This window comes from Dendrobium catenatum, unplaced genomic scaffold (assembly GCF_001605985.2).
Source record: "Dendrobium catenatum unplaced genomic scaffold, ASM160598v2 fragScaff_scaffold_1220, whole genome shotgun sequence".
Taxonomy (NCBI): Eukaryota; Viridiplantae; Streptophyta; class Magnoliopsida; order Asparagales; family Orchidaceae; genus Dendrobium; species Dendrobium catenatum.
The window spans coordinates 2,344,164-2,360,069 of record NW_021319682.1 but is presented as its reverse complement, the minus strand read 5'-3'; the positions used below and the strand labels follow the sequence as shown (position 1 = coordinate 2,360,069).

Genomic DNA, 15,906 nt, shown 5'->3' with positions numbered 1-15,906 from the left:
CATAATATACTATTTTCAAACTCTTGTTATCACAAATACAACATACTTAATTGATAAAAAAATCAGTTGGTTGCATTATCTTGAAAAAAAGGGAAGCTTTAGGGATTAAAATTATTAATAGTATTTTATCATAAAAAATTAAGAGTGATGTACACACATATCATAAAAATTATTATGTACATATAACCAACACTTAAATTTTTATATATATTTTTTTACCTCTCTACTCTCTATATCACATCCATAAAATTATTAACATTAACCTATTTAAAATAAAACACACTTTTTCATATTTATATTTTAATATGATTTAAACACTAACATAAATGTTATACGTTAGATGTGTAAATATATAATAATTATTTGTTATATATTTAAATACTAAAAAATTAAGCACCATATCAATTTGTTTAAGGTAAGGAAAAATTGTCATATTTTACATAATTTTTTAACTTTTCAAGTTTTTTTTTTAATATTAAATGATATTGGATCTTTGAGTAGCAAAAACTTTACTTAATTTGTTGTTTGTATGTGAGCGTCAAGACAAGTATTTTCTCCCTCTCCCTCTTCAAAGAAGGAACCTTTCAGGGATAGCTTGTCTTCGAGCTCAAGGACATCGCCTCGGAGCCTGCCCATGTTGCATCATATTGGGACAAAATTTGAGACCTTGTGAGCTCTAGGAGCTAAGGAATGAGCCTGAAGATTCTAGAGGTTCATGAAGATTGGGGAGGAAGGATTTGTGGGAGTTTATTGCAGATGGCAGGGGAAGAAGGATTTCCATGGTTTTCAAGATGCTCAATCATCGTGTTTTGCAGGGTTAGTTCTCTCTTCGCCTCTTTTTTTTTTTCCTTTTATTTTGATAGAAATGAGCCGATTTGTGATTCCAATTGGTAGTATTGTGAAGTTGATTTGGATTTAGCTTTGCTTTCAACTTTTTTGGGTCGTTAATTGCCCTTTGTTTACAAAAACAAGGGGATGAAAAGCATTGGGATGCTTTTTATATTTTAGCTTCCGGGAATGGAAGTTGGGCGAAAACACCACTCCCGAGTCAGTAGGAAGGGAGTTGTAAATCAAGCAATCGTCTTTGCTAAAACTTTATTTGATCTGTCTGATGGCACCATGTATGTCTTGGATACAAGCCATTCAACACCACCTGAAAGTTTTCCTCGCTTAAATCTGGTAATGATGACCATCAGCACATTGTGCATGCATGTTTAAGGGCTGTTGGTAGCAACTAAATCCCCTGTAGATGGAAAATTTAGCCGGTTCACTCTAAGTTCCGGATTTCTGAAATCCTGTATTTGTGGGATTTACGAAATCCATGGCTCTAGAGCTCGATAAATCTTGCTCTATAGCCAAACATTCACATGAGATTTAAGAGGATTTATCATGAATGTTACCAAACAATTTTTAGGATTTAAGTCCCTCAGGATTTCCAAAATCCGGATTTATAGGATATACGAAATCCTACTTAGATCAAATCCGGGGTGCTACCAAACCGCCCCTTAGGGTTTGGATATGGTATCGTCTGCAAATGGTTTTCCGATGGAAAGGAATTTATGGAATGGTGTGAGTTTGCTGTGCATATTGTAGTTGTAGTAAGAGCTCTGAATCATTATCATAGATGCAAACCATGCAACTTCTTTCTTGCAAAGTTAATGCATGCATATGAAAGCGTTGTGAATGATGCTTTTTGTGGTTGAAACACAAAAGAGGTCGGATCTGAAATTTTTTTTAAAAAAAAAAAAAATCTATTTGAATTGTATTGAGGGTGTTGGAGGTGATTATTCTTATATTGGAGTCAAAACTTAAATTGACAAGGCATTTTTTCTTGATAAAAACATGAGATGTGATTTGGCAAGACTAACTAACAAAATATAGAGAAGAAACAATGTTTTACTTTTGGTAGTTTTTTAGGTGTTTTTTCATGAATTATAGGTTGAGGACATATTTAAAATGTTAAAAATGATCAATTGATGAAAAAAAAAAAATTAATGTCATTGTAATGAGCTAATCTACAAAAAATATCTAGAACCGGCCCATGACCAAACTAGTTGTCTTTGTTGTCGCCTTTCTTCAAATTTCCCTCACATACGATATAAGAATTAGGATTAGGGATGTTCACATGCTTTATTTTCCCTCTTTTATTTTCCCCTACTACTTGATCCTCACATTTCTACATTACTCAAGTTGCAGATCGTGATTCTCCTTATCTTCCTCTTGTGTGCTCTGCTCTAACCTAGTTACAAGCCTTGAGTTGTAAGCTCCCTTCCACTCGATTACTCCTCACAGTTAATCAATTCCACCTCCCTCTTCAGTAGCTCCATTGGGTCCTCTTGAAGTATAATCCTCAGTCATATAGCAGCCCAAACTCTTAACTATCAAAATATTATCTGATTTGGCCTAATGTTCTTATAGTTTTATCCTCTTAATATAACTTCTTAGGAGGTCACTTATCGTATAAGTGAACCTATATGAGTACGCTAACTTTAGAGTTTCTAATGAAAATTTCATCTGTCACGCCAAATGAGCCTTGACATTTAAGTAGGGGTGTAAAAAATTGACACGACCCGAAACCCAACCCGGACCCGAACCAAAAAAATCCAGGTTTGGGTCAACCCGTTTGTGAAACGAGTCGGTCCGGGTTTGGATTTTCGACCCGTTTAAAAAATGGGTCGGGTTCGGGTTGACTTGAAAACCCGTGGTTCGACCTGATTTGACCTGGAAAATGGCTTCCATGGCATCGCTGTGCCGCATCTGGTCCGAAGTCCAAACCCACGTGTCGCGCTGGCCTTGACGCTTCATCTACCGCACTTGGCCACTGGCCTCGCCTGTAGCGAAGCCTCGAATGTCGAATAGATTAGGTTTCGCTGGTTGGGTCGGGTCAACCCGGTAACATAACCAGGTCGGGTCCGGGTTGGCAATTCAAACCCATTTATCTAAACGGGTAGGGTTCGGGTCAACCCGTTCACACTCGGGTTATAAATGTAGATCTAAGTTTTGATTAAGTAGATTTTGGCGATAGATTATATGATTAAGTTTATAATCACAGATTTAATGTATACGTCAAAAAAATAATATTAGTCAATTTAGATTAATTTTGGTTTAGTGATGCTTAATTATGATGCTACATTAGCTGAATGTTTTAGTTCGATACCTATATGTGTGTTTTTGTGATTAATTGGTAGTTTTTATTTTTTAGCTCATACTAATATTATTATATGTTGATGTGAAATAAGCTTTTATTAAATCATCATCATTAGCAGCAACAATAACAACAACATCAAACTTTTATACCACTACGTGTGGTTGGCTACATAAATCCTTTTTTCTCCATTGTATCCTATTAAGAGTGAAATTCTCATTTAAATCTAACAATGAAAGGTCATTTTTAATATTTTCTAACCATGTCATTTTAGGTTTACCTCTACCTTTCTTATCATAAGTCAAATCTAACACACACCTATTCTCTTAACCGGTTTATCAGAAGGTTGTTGTTTTATGTGACCAAACCATCTAAGGCGGCTCTCTCTAATCTTATCTTATGCTGGAGCTACTCCAACATTTTCACGTATATGCTCGTTTCGTATCCTTTATCTAAGAGTAAAGCCACTCATACACTTGAGCATCCTCATCCCTGCAACACTTAACTTAATATGCTTCTCTTTTAATAGCCAACATTCTACACCATAAAGCACTACAGGTCGCACCACCATCTTGTAGATTTTTTCCTTAAGTTTGAGGGGGACTTTTCTATCACACAATAATCCTGATGCATTCCTCCACTTCAATCATCCAACTTCAATTCTACTAATGATACCCCCATCTATTTCACCATCACTCTGAAGCTTTTATCAAATCACTTAAAAAATAATTGTTATAGTACTTCCTCATGACAATATATAAAATATGAGTGCTTCTGTCACATCCCATGTCCAAAAGAGCAATACAAGATGTAACGAAGGAATATTAAAATTTATTTTGTGCTTGTAAAAAAAGTTCATACACAAGTCATATAAACATAAAATATCAGAATAAGAAATATAAAATAAAGTAAAATTTCATTACATTACTATAATCATAATGAGAGTGCATTAATGAAATATGAACAATAATAAATGAAATATAAATAAACTATTACAAAAAATTAAAATTCTAAATAAGATCCTACTATTTATAAGTTGTCTCCAGTGGAATATTTATAATGAGTGAGTTTAAGAATTCAAGCTCAACAAGTAATTAGGGGTGTCAAAATCTGACCTGACCCAAAACCCGACCCAGACCCCCACATGAAAAATTTTGTGTTCGGGTTAACTCGTTTGCTATGCGGGTCAGGTTCGGGCATTTGCAAAACCTAAAAATACAATTTTTTCTTAAAAAATAATTATAGCGCCTTCCATCTTTAAATTTCATCTTCTAAATTTATATATTTTATTTTTTTCAGTCTGCTACAAATTTTATTACGATCTTCTTATGCAATTTTTTTTTAAATTTTTTTGCACCAATTAATATTGTGATTTTTGAAAGTTCATTAAATCTTCTTACTGTAAAGCTGTGAAGCTAGGTGAAGATGCGGGATGTGTAACACTCAGCTTCAGTTCATTTATAGCTTCTCTTAGTGTGTGTATATATATATATATATATATATATATATATATATTGTTGTATCTCTTGTATATGCATGTTCTCTTTGTGAATAAAAAACAGGTTTTCTTATCCCTTAATCGCGTCCCATGTTGTCAGGGTGTACCACCTTTCTGACCCGGGATGTGACAATAACTCATCAGTTATTTATTATTTATATATGTTTAGATATTTATAGTCAATTTTATCAAGATGCCTTTAATCTTAGAGTTCAACTCTATGATCCTGTTGGTTCGAATGGCTAATATCGAAGAGAGTTTTATTGACCTACATACAAGTATATCATTTTTATGTTTGTCATATGCAAATCTTGGTCGTCATCATCATCTATCACATCTATAATTCTCAAATCCTTATAATGGAATTAAACTCATTAAATTGTAATTTATTAGGTGTACAAACTTGCATTCATATCAACTACTATCTTTGTTTCTTATAAATTTATAAAGGTTTTTGCTCATGTACAAAGACTCCAATTGGATTTGCAATCCCTTTGTAGTAGTTCCTCAAAGACCATTGTCAAAACCTCATCTGTCAAACATATAGGTTCGATTATCTCATCCTTATGTTCTTCACTAATATACTTTGACATACTTGAATTTTGAACATCCCATAAGCGCTTTCACAAGTCTCCTTTAGATTAAGATGGCTTGCATCTTGATTCTCTAAATCCTGAAGTTCTTTTTGAGCAATCAAATTTCTTTATCTCATACTTCATTACCATTGTTTCTATAAAAAGGAAAAAGCTTCTGTTTTTTTTAGGCTAAAACGCCTATAAAAAATGAATACAATGGATGCACAAAATAATACCACAAGAGGAAACTAAAAGTTATGTGGTTTGGTAAATAACCTACAGAGTTGTACGAACAGAATGCATATAATAAAATGTTCTTCCCTACACTCTTTTACACCTAATCTCACTACAATAGAAGCCTCAAATCTTTCAAGAAAGCTGCGACCCAGCAGGACGTCTTTCTATAGTTTTTCTGTGGCCTACTGGGGACTATAGACTCAAGATGGAGAAATCCAAAATGTCATGGGAAGAGAATCTTTAGAAGTATTAAAGAAGAAAAATGTACTTAACGACCTACTTGGGACTATAGACTCAAGATGGAGAAATCCAAAATGTCATGGGAAGACAATCCTAGAAGTATTAAAGAAGAAAAATGTACTTAAAGATTGTTTTCTCTTTATTCTTCATCTGGATCTTCTCACCCATCTTTGAAATCTAGATTTGGATTATTCTGTTTTTAGTTTTTCTTTTTTAATCATATTATCATAATTAGATGTTTTATGTATTGTACTTTTATTTTATATCATATATGACTAAAATCTTAAACGGTGGAATCAAGCTTTACAATTAAAGTCTGTTTGGGATGGATGCTGCAGCTTATAAAGTTGGTTATGAAGTTGCAGGAGAAAAATAACTTAATTACGTTGATTGCAAAAGTAGCTTTTCGCAACATAAAAACCAGTAAGAAAGAAAGTGATACCCAAATAAAATTATGATTATTGCTTGAAAAATAAAGTAGCGAGAAAGCTGCCCCGAATACACTCTTAAGATTAGTAAAAAGGATTTTGCATTGCAATATACAACAAGCAAACTTGAGAAAAATAATTGAAATGTACGTTTTGCCTTTAAATCTGTCGTGGATTTATTAATAGAGTTGTTGTGGGCTAAGATATTTGCGGCGATGGAGTGAGTAAATTTCTTGTCTTAGTAATGCACAGATATCAAGCACACAAGTAGAAAGAGAGAAAGCAAAACACCCAATCGTTTTTACGTGGAAAGCCCAAAGAGGGAAAAACCACAGGGCCTCGCCCAGGTGAAAAGATTCCACTAAATTTGAGTGAATTACAAATAGTGACCCGTCCCTTGACTTAAAAGCGGTCAAATTACATTAGTTTGGAGAGTTAGGTCAAGATTTGGCAACTATCGGGCAGAAATCCGTCGGTCTCCGGGCAGAAGTTCGGTCGACTAGGAAAGATTCGAGAAAATTCAGGTGAGCGTACGACGTCACTCGGCTGTTAGGTGGAAGTCCGGAGGCGATCGGTGGTGATATGACGAAGGTAGGGCTGAAGTTCGGCGGCGATCAGCGGCCGGGCGGTGGTCCGACAAAGGTCGGGCTGAAGAGGCGATCGGTGGTGATCAGACGAAGGTCGGGCTGACGTTTGGCGGTGGTCAGCGGCCGGGCGGTGGTCCGACGAAAATCGGGTTGAAGTCCGGCGGTGGTCGGCGGCCGGGAGAAGGTCTGACGGCGGATCGGCGGCCGGACGGTGGTCCGACGAAGGTCGGGCTTAAGTCCGGCGGTGGTCGTCGGCCGGGAGAAGGTCCAGCAGCGGATCGGCGGCCTGGAGGTGGTCCGACGAAGGTCGAGCGGAAGTCTGGCGGTGGTCGACGGCCAGACGGTGGTGGTGGAGCTCTAGTGGCTTAAGAGCTCTCTCCAATTTCTAAAGAAAGTCCCCTTCATGTAGAGAGTGAGGGTCTATTTATAGGTTTTCATGAGTGGCACACCCTATAAATATAGAGAAGATCCAGGGTAGGTTTGGAGTGCTCCATCGGATGGCCCGTATTGATTTCTATGATCATAGAGCATTTATCAGACATTTGAGTGTCTTAATGATATCAGAATTTGATGATCTTAGGCTCGTTGGATTCGTCTTGTCGAGCAGCTCGATTCGACTATAAGCATGCCACGTTTGGAAGCTGTTTGATAATCCAAATTGTAGCTTGAACCTTCCAAAAGTGCTTCGAGTCTTTGATTTGGACCCATTTGAGCTTGGATTGTGCTGAGTTTGGTGTCGTTGGGTAATTCAATTTTGTCTCGAGATTCGTGCTTGGTCAAGACAATTTTTTGGTGGCATATCAAGAGTAAAACATCATTTTGCTGGTACTGGAAGAAAGGATGCACCTTGTCCTAATTCCCCTTCTAATGTTTTGGAAATAAAGCAAGAAAGCATTGGAAGATGCAAACGTAAAACTGCAGTATGATTATGCGTTGCGTGAGATAAAAGTAGTACAAATGAAGTTGTAAATACTAAATACTAATCCAGTTCCATCAACGGATACCATGCAGAGCAGAAACATAAGTTTGGGCAAATTAACTATGCCACCAAGACCAAGAAATGGATAATCCAAATGGAGAACAAGGAAATACAAGAGCATGTAGTGCAATTAATCAAATTTTCTACGCAACCAGACTTCTCTTTTATCTGTCAATGGCCCTTATTATCTACCAATGTTTTAAATTTCCATATTGCTCCAAAGCCTTTTTATGCTCATCCTGTTAATGTCTGAAACCTCATCCTTGAGTATCCAAATTTGATATTCAAACTGTTGTTCTAGTTAAAGTGCTAAGAAGCCGTAAGGTTTAAAATATTGAGCCACTATTATGGTTGATCCACATTTTAGAAACATCTTGCTGATTGCATTAGGAATATTTTTTTTATCTACTGAGCGTTCTAAGACAAGTTGATTTAGAGGAGAGGCCAACCATGATTTATATTTATGAATTGATGGGTTTAACATTAGAGAGGCTCTGTTGAAGGAGAAATTATTTTGTGCGGAGTCCGAACAGTAAAGAACCGTCCGGATGTGAGTGTACACAGTGTTTACAAATTATTTCGTGCGGAGCCCTGACAGTAAATAATCATCCGGATGTGAGTGTACACAGTGTTTATAAACACTGTGTATAAACACTGTGTACACTCACATCCGGATGGTAAAGTAATTTCTCCTGTTGAACAAATGGATTGTTGGGAAAAAAGATCCAATGTTTCTGCAGTAACCATCTTGGAAGGAGGAAGAGGAATAGTACTTTGATCCCGGAGGTCTCATAATATACCACTTTTAATCGCATGTATGTATGATCCATATATCATATATAAGATGAAGATTGTATGTATGATCAGTGATATTTAATGGATTGTTGTCTCTAATTTAATCAATTTTACCATCTTTATCATTGCATCCTGCCTATCACGTATTCAAGCAATTTAAATATTAGTAAATCCAATAATGTTTGTTATCATAAAAATAAGCCCACATGCACCGCATGCTCATAAGGTTAACAACTGTTTAATGGTGATATTACAGTAGCAATTGGCAGCGAAGTCTTAAATCATTTAATATAATATACTATTTTCAAACTCTTGTTATCACAAATAAAATATACATAATTGATAAAAAAATCAGTTGGTTGGATTATCTTGGAAAAAAAGGGAAGCTTTAGGGATTAAAATTATTAATAGCATTTTATCTTAAAAAATTAAGAGTGATGTACACACATATCATAAAAATTATTATGTATATATAACCAACACTTAAATTTTTATATTTATTTTTTTACCACTCTAAACTCTAAATCACATCGATAAAATTATTAAAGTAAAACACTCTTTTTCATATTTATATTTTAATATGATTTAAACGCTAACATAAATGTTATACGTTAGATGTGTAAATATAGAATAATTATGTGTTATATATTTAAATAATAAAAAATTAAGAACCATATCAATTTGTATAAGGTAAGGAAAAATTGACAGACAATTGATAAATATAAATTAAATTTTTTAACTTTTTAAGTTTTTTTTTTTAATATTAATTGATATTGGATCTTTGAGTAGCAAAAACTTTACTCCAAATTAGTTGTTTGTATGTGAGCGTCAAGACAAGTATTTTCTCCCCCTCTTCAAAGAAGGAACCTTTCAGGGATAGCTTGTCTTCGAGCTCAAGGACATCTCCTCGGAGCCTTCCCATGTTGCATCATATGGGGACAAAATTTGAGACCCTGTGAGCTCTAGGAGCTAAGGAATGAGCCTGAAGATTCCAGAGGTTCATGAAGATTGGGGAGGAAGGGTTCGTGGGAGTTTGCAGCAGATGGAAAGGGAAGAAGGATTTCCATGGTTTTCAAGATGCTCAATCATCATGTTTTGCAGGGTTAGTTCTCTCTTCGCCTCTTTTTTTTTCCTTTGATTTTGATAGAAATGAGCCGATTTGTGATTCCAATTGGTAGTATTGTGAAGTTGATTTAGATTTAGCTTTGCTTTCAACTTTTTTGGGTCTGTCAATTGTTTTAATCATGTCCCTTTGTTGACAAAAAGAAGATGAGAAGCATTGGGATGCCTTTTATATTTTAGCTTGGAGGAGTGGAAGTTGGGCGAGAACACCACTCCCTAGTCAGTAGGAATGGAGTATTAAATCAAGCAATCGTATTGCTAAAACTTTATTTGATCTAGTATATGGAGTATTAAAACAGTTATTCAAGTTAAAGTGCTAAGAAGCCGTAAGGTTTAAAATATTGAGACACTATTATGGTTGATCCACATTTTAGAAACATCTTGCTGATTGCATTAGGAATATATTTTTTTTATCCACTGAGCGTTCTAAGACAAGTTGATTTTGAGGAGAGGCCAACCATGATTTATATTTATGAATTGATGGGTTCAACATTAGAAAGGCTCTGTTGAAGGAGAAATTGTTTCGTGCGGAGTCCGTATGGAAAAGTACCGTCCGGACTCCGCACGAAATAATTTCTCCTGTTGAAGAATGGGTTGTTGGGAAAAAAGATCCAATGTTTATGCATAAACCATCTTGGATAGAGGAAGAGGAAAATTTGTTTGATATTGATCTGTTGAGGAGCGTGCTCATTACTATTTTGGATTAGGTAAATTCTGTTGGTTTCATACAAATTAGTAGATTTGTAATTTAGATTCTCAAAGAAAGAAGAGCAATACAACTAAAATTTCAGGCAAGTTCCTTGCTTATTTTTTAACTTGGTTTCTTTTTTTTTATGTTTTTTTTTTTAGTTAAAAGTTTCATCTGTTATTCTTTATTCTTTGTTTTATATTTAAATGAGTAAAATAGGTTGTGAATGTAGAAGATAAGAATAATGATTTGAATGCTGCGGAGTTTCTACTTGAAATTGTTTTTACTCAAATTAACCTGCACCACATCTAATTTGCCAATTGAAGAGCAAGGCTTGATTACTATTACTCGAAAATTATATTTAATAAAGAATTTAATTAAAAATAATCAAAATATCCATCTATTTAATAGCATTAACCCCAAAATTTAATGTTAGGATCAAAAAATATTTTTTAAAAGAGTTGAGGAATCAAATTGATCCCTCAAAAGAGTTAGAAATCATTTTGATCTCTCACAAAGAGTTGAGAGATCATTTTAATCCTTTTCTCATAAATCATATGATTATCGATTATGAAATTTATTTTATTTTATTTTTCATATATTAGTATTTTTTTTATCATGTTTTCATCATGCATTGTGGCTCAAGGCTTATGCCTTATCTTTTTGAAAGTAAAATGCCCCGACCTATACTTTTGCTTTTTAAAATATTGGTTTTGTCAATTTAGATTCCACTGTCAATTACAAAGAATAAAGAGTCCAAATCCCATAATCAAACTAAGGGTTCATTGGTGGTAATTTTCTCACAGTTTGCTCTTCAAACAACCACCACGATCCTATTTGATTTGTTTTTTTTTTGTTGCATTTGAGAAATTTGTGGTGAAAAATAAATTTTTATAACAAAATCTAGATTGTGTAGTTACTTAAAGTTATAGTCCGAATTATAAAAAAAACTTAGAACATTTGCTTTCAAAAAATATATTTTTTTCACAACAGTTTTTATGATAAGTTGCAGCTATTCTAAACAGACCCTTAAAAGATATGTGATTAAGATTGAAGATTAAAACACAAAATTTCTAATGAGAAAGGCATGTCTCAAGGAAAAAAAAAATTTAAATATAAAATAAACAAGTAATATCAGAATGTAATAAATTCAAGAATGAAGATATCTTTTATAAAATTGGAGAAAATCTGATATAATATTTGGAAGGAGATGGTATTGATAAGGTATAAACATAAAATTTCTTTTATCTTACTCATAAAAGTTTTCTACGGTTCTACCTACCTCTCTCTACTTATCTCTTCTAAATTTAAAATATATCATTCTCTACTTAGCAACTAAATTATGATACCTAAATAAGTTTAAGCCAACTACTTATCACCTCTAAGCTCTATAGAAGGAGAAGATTTTAATGTGCTAAGGAAATCCCACAACCACAAGCAAATAGGAAGAAGAGGAAGAAACATAGAGGGAAGTGGAGGTTAAGCTACAACCATAAAAAGAAGAAGCTCTTGCAGAAAAGGAGAGAAGAGAGGAAGAAGCTCCTGCAATCGAGATTAATAGCTGTTATAGGAACTTCATTTTGATATTTAGCCCTCATTTTCACAACATATGACTTAATCCCCTCTCAGTCATTGATATAGAAAAAGTGATATATATCTCTATATTTATTGTTTTATGCATGAAAAGAAATCTTTGATATAATGTTCTTTTAAAGCCTTGTGAAATCTTTGATCTTTGTCTGACCGTAGACGTAAGTGAATCATTGAACCATATAAATTTGTGTCTCGTGATTGTGGTCTTTCATCTTAATTTGATTTTGCTCAAAATTTTATCACTATCATAACAAATATAGCTATTAAAACCTTACAAATGTTGAAGTCGTAATGTCTAGATGATATTAGTCTTTTGACTCTTTTCTCTAACCCTCAAGGATTGAGCTTATTCAAATAGTGGATATTAAAAGTGAAATATGTAGTGAAAATTTAAACCATCATCTATTAAAGTCACTATAACATGGTTAATTTCTACAAGCTACTTCCTAAAGCAACAAGGTTCACTTTTTGTTTCTATTTTTATATTCTTGACTTAGAAAATTTGGATTGAAAATTTGGATTAAATATATTTAATTAGTACTTTCTAAGTCTTTTTATTCTTTACTTATGTTATTTTAAAAACCATCACAAACAACTTTTAGATATTTTAATTTTTTTTTAAACATCAATTCTCAACCACTAAGCCTCTTGCACCATACTAGCCAACCTCGCTGTCATTGCTGATCAACCGTTGACCGCCTAACTATGACTACTTGAAAAATAAAGGCGGCCTTGGAACAGTTTGAATATCTGGATTTCATAATTAAGAATTAACTGATGGGCTAAAAACAATTGCATGTAAAACCTCATTCAAACTTGACTGGCTATTTTATATTCCCTTCTTAGCTCACCAGTGAGGGGCCTTCACTATCTGGAAAACGAAAGGAGTTTTATCCATCATTTTCACTCACTGTCGTCTTCCTGTTCTCTTATAAGCTAGCAACATCCATGGTTGGGTATTTGAAGAGTTTTTGGATGGAGCAAATTTGTCACCATCATCATCATCATCATCAACATCATCATCATCCATCATTATTAGCCTTATTCCAATTATGTGAAGTTGGTCTTTTAAATCCTCAATTTCTATTCGTTCATTTTGAGATGGCATATGACATGTTACTCTATTTTATGCGAGTCAAGTCTTTGGGAAGGAGTTGCTAGCGCAGATGCAAATACAAGGGGAATAAAATAACAAAAATATCTCAGGTGTTTTTATGATCATCATCATTAGTTCTATCCCAACAACTTGTTGTACGCTCTTAAACTCCTGGGTCAGAAGAAATTATTCTGTGTGGATGCCGAACGCAATTTACCATCCGGAGACATGGTTAATTTCTACAAGCTACTTCCTAAAGCAACAAGGTTCACTTTTTGTTTCTATTTTTTATTCTTGACTTAGAAAATTTGAATTAAATATATTTAATTAGTACTTTCTAAGTGTTTTTTATTCAAATAGTGGATATTAAACAAGAAATATGTAGTGAAAATTTAAACCATCATCTATTAAACTCACTATAACATGGTTAATTTCTACAAGCTACTTCCTAAAGCAACAAGGTTCAATTTTTATTTCTATTTTTTATTCTTGACTTAGAAAATTTGGATTAAATATATTTAATTAGTACTTTCTAAGTGTTTTTATTTTTACTTATGTTATTTTAAAAACCATCACAAACAATCTCTTGCATCCATGATTGGGTATTTGTGTAGTTTTTGGATGGAGCAATTTTGTCACCATCATCATCCATCATTATTAGCCTTATTCCAATTATGTGAAGTTGGTCTTTTAAATCCTCAATTTCTATTCGTTCATTTTGAGCATGGCATATGATATGTTACTCTATTTTATGCAAGTCAGGTATTTGGGAAGGAGTTGCTAGTGCATATGCAAATACAAGGGGAATAAAATAACAAAAATATATCAGGTGTTTTTATGATCATCATCATTAGTTCTATCCCAGCAACTTGTTGTACGTTGTTAAACTCCTGGGTCAGGAGAAATTATTCTGTGCGGATGTGCTGAATGTAGTTTACTGTCCGGAGACCAATTAGAATGCGCCACATCAGCAGTATAGAGCCGAGTATCGAGCGGTACCGAGCAGTACTGAGCCGGGTACCGAGCAGTACCGAGCCGAGTACCGAGCAGGGGATGACGTGGTGCATTTTGATTGCTCTCTGGATGGAGTTCGGCGTCCTCACAGAATAATTTCTCCTAGGTAAGATACATGGGTTTGCACTACTGCTTAGTATGATTTAATCATATTACTTATTAGATTGTCATACAATGAATTATTGAATCACCATAAGCTCAAGTTATCATTCTTTTCTCCAACTACCGAAGTCTTCACTGCTTTTAAGCTGAAGTAGGTGTTATATTGGTATTTGAAGGATATTCAATTTGCTACTGGATGAGTACTTCAACTATATTATAAGACATCTGCTTTGCAAAAGAAGAACATTCGGGTGTTTGAACACATCTTTTCTATCACTTTCGGTTCTTTATGCCGTATGGATATGCAGCTTCTGATTGTGCTGAAACTGGCCATCTAACATTCAGGACTGTTCGGAGCTTTGGTGGTGTTCTATGAGATAATTACAAGCTTTCAATCAATCGATAAATTGCTCTGTGAAGTAGTTTCCTGCTGAGAATAGTGAGTTCAGCATGATAATTGATCCATGACAAAGTAATCAGTTCTTTATATAACTGCGAGGCTTGTAATCCATCTTAATGCCGTATCCCGCTCTGGAAGTTGGATTGCTGTGTGTTTTTATAGTTCAGGAAATTTTTTTTTGAACAGGACAACTAAGGCTTCATTTGTGTCAGTTTTCTTATGGATTGTACTAAAAAGTTGTTTTAAGAATCAATAAGAAAGCCGTCCTAAATGTGAGAGATTATTACGTACGGAGTCCGGCCTGGAGAGCCATTCGGTTTTCGTGAGCGTGCACAACAAAAGCATAGTTACTGTTCACCATTGCATTTTTATGCGTGTTTGCTGTGCACACTCACAAAAACCTGACACAATTTCAATCCGGACTCTACACGTAATAACCTCTCTCTCAAAATGAAGCCTAAGAGCTTGTAACTTCTTTTCTCTTTTTAAGGCTCACCTACATTTCTACCAATGTAGAGTTTTAGATTAAAGGGATGAAACTCTAGTATTGATGCTTAGAAATTAGAGTGATCATTAGACGAGCTCAGGAATTGTAGCTTATTGCATGCAATATTCCTCATTAAGTACATCTATGTCAAAATATCCGTATTTTGACCATAGAAATCACCATTGAGAGCTTCAAATAAAGGCAGGGGCGGATCCAGCTTCTTTTTTTAGGGTGGACAAAAAATTTTTTTTTTGTGAGAGATGGACAAAAATGCTTATGATTGATAAAAGTAGGACAAAAAAAATTTTTGACAAAAATTATGGGGGATGAGCAAAGATGCCTAGGATTGATAATATTTTTAAGGGGGGGGGGGGCCAAAATGCCCAAAATATTCAAAATATTTCAAAATCTCCCCTCTAAATATTAAATTTTTTTGTTTTTTTTGAGGTTGGGTATTTGCCCAACCTAAGCTATGGGTGGATCCGCCCATGAATAAAGCATCATAATTAATTCAAGACAAATCGATGTAACCTAAATTTAATCATTTAGACTAATCAGTCTGATCGTCTTCATCTTAAAAAAAGTAAGAAGAAACAAATATAAATCAAAGAAGAAATGAATTTCCATCTAGATTCAAAATAGTTGTTGTCTCTTCTTCTTTGTCAATGGTGTCCTCTTTTATTGCTTGCGATATGCTTTGCCGATGGTTTTATGTTGGTTGGTGGCTTATTCCGGGCAATGATGACGAGGTTTTGGAATGCTACCTCTTGGGCCTAGCTTGTTGGCAACCTTGGTGGTCCTTTTGAGGTTTGGGAGTTGTGGCTTGTTGCTTGTGGTTTGCTGAATCCAATGGAGAAATAATTATTAGTTCAGGCGACCTGACGTAGCTCTACATTCGGACGCCAATAACATGTCGCCGG

The 15,906-nt window shown here is 34.5% G+C and overlaps 1 long non-coding RNA gene across 1 annotated transcript; it reads left to right on the top strand.

Moving 5' to 3' along the window:
* The first annotated feature begins 522 nt into the window (after positions 1-522).
* On the top strand, positions 523-15,080 carry LOC110096554. Its single transcript, XR_002303098.2, has 2 exons — positions 523-816; positions 14,276-15,080. It is a non-coding gene; the product is annotated as an uncharacterized LOC110096554 (long non-coding RNA).
* Positions 15,081-15,906: the final 826 nt, after the last annotated feature.